A 10,000-nucleotide genomic window follows, 5' to 3' on the forward strand; every position below is an offset into this window, starting at 1 on the left:
TCTTACACCCGTTCTCACTCTCACCACTTCGTTCCTAACCCTATCTACTCGAGATACACCAGCCATACTCCTTAGATAATTCATCTCAAACACATTCAATTTCTGTCTCTCCGTCACTTTCATTCCTCACAACTCCGATCCATACATAACAGTTGGTACAATCACTATCTCATATAGAACTCTCTTTACATTCATGCCCAACCCCCCCTTTTTTTTTTACTACTCCCTTAACAGCCCCCAACACTTTGCAACCTTCATTCACTCTCTGACGTACATCTGCTTCCACTCCACCATTTGCTGCAACAACAGACCCCAAGTACTTAAACTGATCCACCTCCTCAATTAACTCTCTATTCAACATGACATTCAACCTTGCACCACCTTCCCTTCTCGTACATCTCATAACCTTACTCTTACCCACATTAACTCTCAACTTCCTTCTCTCACACACCTTCCAGATTCTGTCACTAATCGGCCAAGCTTCTCTTCTGTGTCTGCAACCAGTACAGTATCATCCGCAAACAACAACTGATTTACTTCCCATTCATGGTCATTCTCATCTACCAGTTTTAATCCTCGTCCAAGCACTCGAGCATTCACCTCTCTCACCACTCCATCAACATACAAGTTAAACAACCACACCGACATCACACATCCCTGTCTCAGACCCACTCTCACCGGAAACCAATCGCTCACTTCATTTCCTATCCTAACACATGCTTTACTACCTTTGTAGAAACTTTTCACTGCTTGCAAGAACCTTCCACCAACTCCATATAACCTCATCACATTCAACATTGCTTCCCTATCAACTATATCATACGCTTTCTCCAGATCCATAAACGCAACATACACCTCCTCCATACCATCCATACCAGACGCTTTTCCTACTCTCGTTTCATCTAGTCCTCTCCTCACTTCATTTATTGTAATCTCTCTCTCATTCTCATCTCCCATCACTGGCACCTCAACACCTGCAACAGCAATTATATCTGCCTCCCTATTATCCTCAACATTCAGTAAACTTTCAAAATATTCCGCCCATCTTTTCCTTGCCTCCTCTCCTTTTAACAACCTTCCATTTCCATCTTTCACTGTCTCTTCAATTCCTGAGCCAGCCTTACTTACTCTCTTCACTTCTTTCCAAAACTTCTTCTTATTCTCTTCATATGAACGACCCAATCCCTGACCCCACCTCAGGTCAGCTGCCCTCTCTGCCTCACGTACCTTGCGCTTTACTTCCACATTTTTCTCTTTATATTTTTCATACTCCTCTATACTACTCTGCAGTCATTCTTCAAAAGCCCTCTTTTTCTCCTCCACTTTTAACTTCACTCCTTCATTCCACCATTCACTGCCCTTCCTCATGCTGCCTCCAACAACCTTCTTGCTACACACATCACTTGCAATCCCAAGAAAATTTTCTTTTACTAACTTCCACTCCTCCTCTAAATTACCAGTTTCTCTTACTTTCACTTAGTTATATGCCATTTTCAACCTTTCCTGATATTTAATTTTTATCCCCGGTTTTATTAGCTCTTCAACCCTCACTAGTTCCCTTTTACATCCACCTACTCTATTCCCCTACTCTTTTGCTACAACTAATTTCCTTCCACCAAAAAATGATCAGACATACCGTTAGCCATACCCCTAAACACGTGCACGTCTTTCAATCTTCCAAACATTTTTTTAGTTATCAACATATAATCCATTAATGCCCTTTCTACTACTATTCCATTTCCCACTCTTACCCATGTATACTTATTTTTATCTTTCTTTTTGAAAAGCTATTACTTATCACCGTCTCTTGCTCAACACACATATCTACCAGTCTCTCACCACTTGTTTTCACCTGGTGAGCCATACTTCCTAATGACACCTTCTACCTCTCCAGCGCCCACAATAGCATTTAAGTCACCCACGACAACTACATAATTCCTTCTACCCATCCTTCTACACACCTAGTTAATTCATTCCAGAACTCATTCCGCTCTTCTTCACTTTTTTCACCACCTGTCCCATACGCACTGACAAACGCCCAACATTCCCTACCCAACCTAACCCTTACCCACATTAACCTAGATGATATCTCCTTCCATTCCACTACTTTACCTGTCATCCATTCACTCAGCAATAAAGCCACACCCTCTCTCGCTCTTCCCCTTTCAATCCCAGAAACTCTACCAGACATTTCACCATGGGGAGCTGGTGGGGGGGGGGGGGGGTGACTGCGCCCCGCACTCTAGTTTTGGGGTGTTTGAATTTACGTGGATGTAGTACGATAGAGAGTAAAAGACATGAAATTGGAAGTATGTTTAGGAATAGAAGGATGGATGTATTGGCCTTGTGTGAGACGAAGATAAAAGGAAAGGGTGAAGTGATGTTTGGTGAAATGTCTGGTATATATATATATATATATATATATATATATATATATATATATATATATATATATATATATATATATATATATATATATCATATCATATCATATGTATATATATGTATATATACATATATATAGATAGATAGATAGATAAATAGATAGATAATATATATACATATATACATACAGTATATTATATATATGCACATATATTCAGAGAGAGAGAGAGAGAGAGAGAGAGAGAGAGAGAGAGAGAGAGAGAGAGAGAGAGAGAGAGAGAGAGAGAGAGAGAGAGAGAATGTAAACAGTATATGCAGTGTATAGTAATTGAGAAAAATTGAAAAAATCATAAGGTAATTTTCCACAGCAGATAGAAATAATCATAATAGCCATAACTATATAAGGTTATGTATTCACACCTGTCTGTTTTGAACAAATTTACCCAAAAACTTCTGCTATGATATTCACCAAACTTTTTAGTCAATATTGGAAATGACCAAAGGATGAATCTGTAAAATTTTGGATAAAGTACATCAGAGTACAAGTACGCATCAGTACTTTGAAAATAATCTCAGTATTGATATTTTGTTTGTGAACAATATTACCTCATAAGTACTGAACCAGTTTGAACGAAACTTGGTGTACATGCCAGTTATGAACAAGGGCATATATATCAGAATTTGAAGAAAATACTGTACATCGAAGTGGAAGTACGCAGTGAAGTTAGGTGAGAAATAAGACTGCTTGTTTATTTTATTTTATTTATTTTTTTTTTTTTTTTTGTCAAGAACTGTAAGCAAAAACTACAGAACCAATTTTAACGAAACTTCGTGGACATGTGTCCCGAATGTGGGTCATGACCCAAGGACAAATCCATTATATTTTGAAGAAATTACACCGAAGTACAAGTATGCAGTGGAGTTAGAGCAAAATAACACTGCTTGGTGTGGTGAAAGCATGCTCTCTACTGAGTGGGCCTCTAGATCTACAGTGTTGTGTGGATTTTTCTCGTTTGGTCTTCAGTTGCTGACTCTCACAAAATTTTTGTGGACAAAAACTTAGTTTACTAGAATTATTGCTGTTCTGCATATTAAAGTTAGTTTTTTTTTCTCCATGTTGCGTAAGAATTTGAATAATTCTAACCATCCTCGGCATTCACATTTACCCAGACTGTGGCATCTTGTATAGAGTGCTTGGTATGCAGCTAATTCTAGAAGTCTTGTCTTCTCCATCAATACTACACAATATTCCTGAAGATTTATTCCAGGCATTAACATATTGCAGAATGGCGTTTCTAATCTGGTAGTTGAATCGGTGGAACTTCAGAAATTAAAACTGGTTGCAAATGCTTTCATATTGAACAGGTTGATATAAGTCTTGTTTCATACTTTAAATATTGATCGATTGCAATGTTCTATATCTTTTTTTATTATTATTGATTTACATATGTTGTTTATTTGTTATTTCTCTGTTATCTCTCTGCACTAGACAGCTTTCCCAGTTGCATCACTAGGGTTTGTAGCATAACTGTGTTCTACCAGTACCATGACTTTGGTTTTTGCACTTCTTATGTTATTACCATTCATTACTGTCACCCATCATTTTCTTGTCATATTATTTGTCTGTTCGGTACTACCTGGTCGTGTGGACGAACCTTTGCTTAATTTTTCTGAAGTTCAGCTTCATCTATCATTACCTCCCTCACTTACTATTCTGTTCCTAATCTCTTAAGGTAAGTAGCCCCTTCATTTTTCAATCGGAGAGCGTAGAGAAAGCCCGACATTAATCATTAAGCAAGAAGCTAGCTTAAGGAAAAGCATTTTACTTATAGAAAATAACTTCAGGTATTTAAGAAGAGGTTTAGATCCAACTAATTACTTCAGAGAAAACCCTAGTAATGGATATTGTTTTTACTGTTAAACATGGCTTCATTAACTTCTAGAATCTCGTATTTAACCTCTTGAATAATTTACTTTTTTTTTTTTTTTTTTTTTTTTTTTTTTTTTTTTTTTTTTTTTTTTGTCAGTAGCATAGGTATTTATAGTATCATTGTAAAATTGATACTTTTATTTTCTGGTATTTAAAATTATGTTGCAGTGAGCCAAGTGTAGTTTTAAGTCTTGAATAGTGCTATGGGTATGTTTGTAGAAAGGGAAATAAACTATGCATGCAGTTATATACTTCGGCACTTAAAAGGTATCTTGAAGTGATCATCTATTGGCGTAGTAAAAGTAAAAGACACAAATCCAGAAGAATGACCCAATTAAACAAGCTTTCGTATACTGAAGATATTTTTCATTGGTATTACTGATTTATTTTAATTTGAGATTTTCAGTATTTAATGTTTCTCTGGTCTGCTAAGGTTTCTATTCTCATTCAGAAAAATTGGTATGTAGTATGATATATTTTTTTTCATTTCGGAAGCTTTCTGCAACTATAAAGAATATTTAAATGAATGCCGGAGATTGTATCTTTAGCTATAGAATTGCTAGGTAAAGTTTACTCCGCCAGGTCGGAAAGTCACTGTCACAAATGGGAGATTTTGGGAGATTTCCTATATGAGTAGTGTTCAATAGGAAGTAAAGCCTAGCTGCTACATCATCCTACTTGGACTTCTTATATTACTACTACCTACTTCACTCTTCTATAATCAGTTTGAGGTATTTTTATTATAAACTTTTATGATTTTTTTTTCTTTTAATATCCCACCTTACTCGGCACAGAATGTCATCGTTCCTTGACTTCATAAGTGTATTAATCTACATGGTAATATTCTGAAGTTTGAGAAAGGGTCAGTGGTACTTTAAAGTATAATTTCGCTTTGCTTTAATGTGCACCTATCTATCAATATCTGTGTATACACGCACACACATCAGACCAAAGTCCCCCTCAGTCACCAATCCTCAGTGGCCAGCGTAGTGATTGAAATGGCCAAACCCCAGACATGACTATATTGATGTCTGAGGCCTTTGTCCTCAGCGGACTGGAAATGGCTGCATTGTTGTTGTTGTGTATATATATATATATATATATATATATATATATATATATATATATATATATATATATATATATATATATATATATAGAATTCTTTAAGATATATTGGTTAGTTAAGGAGTGCTGTGTGTATCAGAAATTATTAGAGCCCGAACACACCAATTTTCTCTCTTGTTGCTCAACCCTTTTATCAAAGAATCTGTTTTCTTATTTTCTTTTTAAAGGTTAAAGGTTTAAAAGGTCGCTAAGGAATGGAAGAAGGAAGGGACAGTGACATTGCTCTAGCTAGCAGGACAATGCCCTAGATACTGACCATATACTGTAAACATATGATCAGCGTCTAAGCCCCCTCTCCTACCAAGCTAGGACTAGGGAGGGCCAGGCAATGGTTATTAATGACTCAGCGCCCCAAAACCAACATCCTTAGCTCGCAAGGATGGTAAGGTTGCAAACACCACAAGAAACTATCAAGTTTGAGTGGGACTCGATCTCCCGTCCGGGAGAACGCTAGGCAGGGACGTAACCAATTAAGTGTTTAGGTACCAAAATAACATCTAGTCTCATGCAACAAAAGCGAAAATCTCGGAAAGGTAAAGGCAGCGCAATTGATATGTATTTTAGACATAAATTAATTCTTTTAAAGCAACGGAAAAAATGCATATTAATGATTTTTTGACATGATAGAACTTTCAATTAGAAGTACCCTTTGTGATCATAAACAAACGCACAAAATATGTTGTACTTGCCATGAGCAAGTTTACTCGGGGGTTAATAAAGGATATTAAACTTCCAGTTTACGTTTACATAATGATGATTCATTAAATTACGATTCTTTAGATATTTGTAAACTCCTAAAGATGAGATAAATGTAGGAATCTTACTGTCATTGAAGCAACAATCAATAAAAAAAAAAATCTCAAAATTGGTCTGCATCTTCGAATAACCTTTAACAATTATTAAACTGTCTAATAAAGCATGCAATAAGTAATACATACAAAAACGAAATGAATGATAGTTTACGGATGAATAACAGGAAATGATTACAGAAAGCAACACCTAACATCTGAATTATGCAACTATCATGGTTATCGTCACCGTTGTCAGTTAGCTGGTTCTTGTGGCATCTCGCTTGTCCCTTGGGGTTTGTATTCATGTGATGATTAGCATCACTAATAAATTCAATTACGACAACCCATTATCCTCCTCTGTAGAATACCAATCGTGGTATCAGACTTGTGTCTAATGTCTTTTCGTAATGTCCTTGTAATAGCAGCTTGTACTGCATTAGTTATTTTATTATATCAAAAACAGATTTTGACACCACGTTTAGTTTTAATTTTCTAAACTCTCTTCCTTAAATAAAAAAAAAAATGCCAATGTGTCTGGATATTCTTTTCATTTAATAGTAATGAAAATAGTGAACATGGAGAGCAGTCAGGGGTGAAAGGTCAGAAGCGTTGAAACTGATATGTTGGTTTTAATCCCAAACTTCAAAAAATATTAAATTTACAACTCATTTAAAATGTATGCCAGATGGGTTTATGATTCTTTTTCTTATATGTACATGTAATGTAAGGCAAGGACCTTTGCAATGCTATGTTAGTTTTAATGCGAAACCTCTGTCAAATATTGAATTTACAAATCATTTGAAATGTCTGTAAGCTATATTTATGGTTATCGTTGTTTTACGATATATTAATAGAAAGGTAAGGACCTCTAAAAATGATATGTTAGTTTTACTGACAAACGTTTCACTTAATATTGTATAGACAACTCATTTAAAATGTACGTGAGTTTTCCTGAAACTGATATGTTAGTTTTAATGGGAAACATTTATTCAATGTTGAATACACAACTCATTTGAAATTTACGTGAGTTGTCCCGAAGCTCATGTATGTCAATTTTAATGCCATTTTTTTTTTATCTAATATTGAATTTATGATCCATTTGCGAGTTGTATTTATTGAAAGGTAACAACTTTTGCAACTGAGTCATCAATAGCCGTCCTAAGATTCTCCTTTCAATATATAATAGTTTTAGTGCCAAAATTTCTTTCATTTATCGAATTTACAACTCATTTAAAATATACCCGAGTTTTATTAACGATTATCCTTTAGTCCTCATATATATATATATATATATATATATATATATATATATATATATATATATATATATATATATATATATATATATATATATATATATGTATGTATGTATATATATATACATTTAATTCGTATTTAATAATAAATCTTGATACGATATCCTCAAATGTTGGTGAAAAATATTTGGTCTTCCAAGAAATTTAGTGTTACTTTCTATTCGTTTAACATATAAAAAAAGGATTTTAGTGCCAAAATTTTTTTCATTTATCGAATTTACAACTCATTTAAAAATATACGTGAGTTTTATTAACGATTATCCTTTAGTCCTCATATATATATATATATATATATATATATATATATATATATATATATATATATATATATATATATATATATATATATATATGTATATATATATATATATATATATATATATATATATATATATATATATATATATATATATATATATATATATGAGAACTACAGGATAATATATATATATATATATATATATATATATATATATATATATATATATATATATATATATATATATATATACATTTAATTCGTATTTGATAATAAATCTTGATACGATATCCTCAAATGTTGGTAGAAAATATTTGGTCTTCCAAGAAATTTAGTGTTACTTTTTATTCGTTTAACATATAAAAAAATTATGCGATTCTTTACTTTTGCCAGGAAATCACAATTTCTAGTAGGATATAGGCAGATTTGCTGCTAGAACAGTCTTGTATTTTTAGATTTTAATTTTGCATGCATCAGTAAAGTTTATGATTTGCGAAATAATTTTTATGAGTAAAATAACTTCAACCCCCCCCCACACCCCCACATCCCACCCCCGCAAATAAGTGCTTAGCATATCATAAAACGAAATAACGCCTGTTATAGATAGCGATTTGTTATAAAAATACAGTTTTGATTTATGCATAACCTGTCCGTCAATTTTATACTGTTTTACGTTGTCTTATGCACTAGAGTTTTGTTTGAATTTTTCTATTCATGGTTATATATTTGATCTGTGAAAAGGATTGAATGGTAAATACTTCATGAGAAGCCAGTGGACATGCTAAAGCCCCCAGTGATAATTTCAAATTCATTATAACAGCACCGATACTAGATCTACCTCTATACAATATTAAATTTACAAAGTTCTTACAGTAACATTCATCGCATATACAATTCTAACGTGCGTACAGATTGATATGTATCATCCATTTTATATGATCCCTTTTGAATGTTTACTTAGCCGTCCTAAGATTCTCCTTTCAATATATAACCCAACACTTCATTCTTCTATATTCTTTTCCTCAGAAAGTAGACAACACTCGACCAGATTTCAAATGCTTCTCGAGGGAGTGATATTATTGGATATATATTCATTCTCAACCTATGGGATGGGCAGACAATTTAATTTGTGCCACAGAGCTATTTCCACCATTCGGGACTCGGACCGATTTTCTATATCCATTTTATCTAGATCTGTTTATACATAGCAATTGATTTTATTTTCTTCATACCTCTAACATATAAAGCTTAATACATTTTGTGATTTTCTTTTTTTCAAAAATCCATTTTTTGAGTTCCTTATATCTTTTCAAAGTAATACTTTTTGCTATGTTACCAAGCAGATGCAACAATAACTCGCCTGTTTTGTTGGCGCATGGCTGATAAATGTCAAACGTTTTGGATTTGTAGGCCATAATTGGTTTGCTTGTTGGCTGATAATGTTTTTTTTTTTTTTTTCCAGAAATATACTGATCTGTATGTAAGCTTCTGTCCCGGAAAATATTTTTAACAATTTAAAGCTAATCTCACTAATAGCCTATAGATGTATAAAAAGAACAAATTCCGTAAGTTGATTATTTTGTTTATATTTTCAGATGATATAGAAAGAAGATGGATACTTGAAACCATCAGCTAGTTCCTCCTGAGTTTACCAAGTAAGTTTGTTACGATCATTGCTGCTTTCTCGTGGTAATTTAATTTCTTCTCTCGTGACAACTTCAGAGGGTCCTTTTAATTTTTTCTTGATTTTATTCAAAATTTAAGAATTGTGAAATGTTTGTCTGTGAATGGTATATGATGGACGTGATTATTTCACTTCTTATAAACTCGTTCCCATTTCACAGCATTTAATGTAGCTTTGTCATATTTGAATGTCATTTCAAACCTTTCACCAAATTCTAAAATATAATAGTTAATGGTAAAATTGAGCGTTCATATAGCCATGCAAGAAATGAAATTGAGAAAAAGTAAAATCACATCCCCCAATTTCTTTTTCACGAAGATGTCTTCTGGTTGTTTATGGTAACGCTTGTTTTCCCTTCTGACACAGCGTTCTATAGAATAATCTTGTTGCTCTATACCATTATATATGTTCTCTAACTCTGTTTGTTTTAGTCAGCGTGGCCAACTATAACTTGCACAATTTTTTTTTTCAAAACGCTTATTTTACATTTCTATATATGACCATTTC

This window comes from Palaemon carinicauda, chromosome 8 (assembly GCF_036898095.1).
Source record: "Palaemon carinicauda isolate YSFRI2023 chromosome 8, ASM3689809v2, whole genome shotgun sequence".
Taxonomy (NCBI): Eukaryota; Metazoa; Arthropoda; class Malacostraca; order Decapoda; family Palaemonidae; genus Palaemon; species Palaemon carinicauda.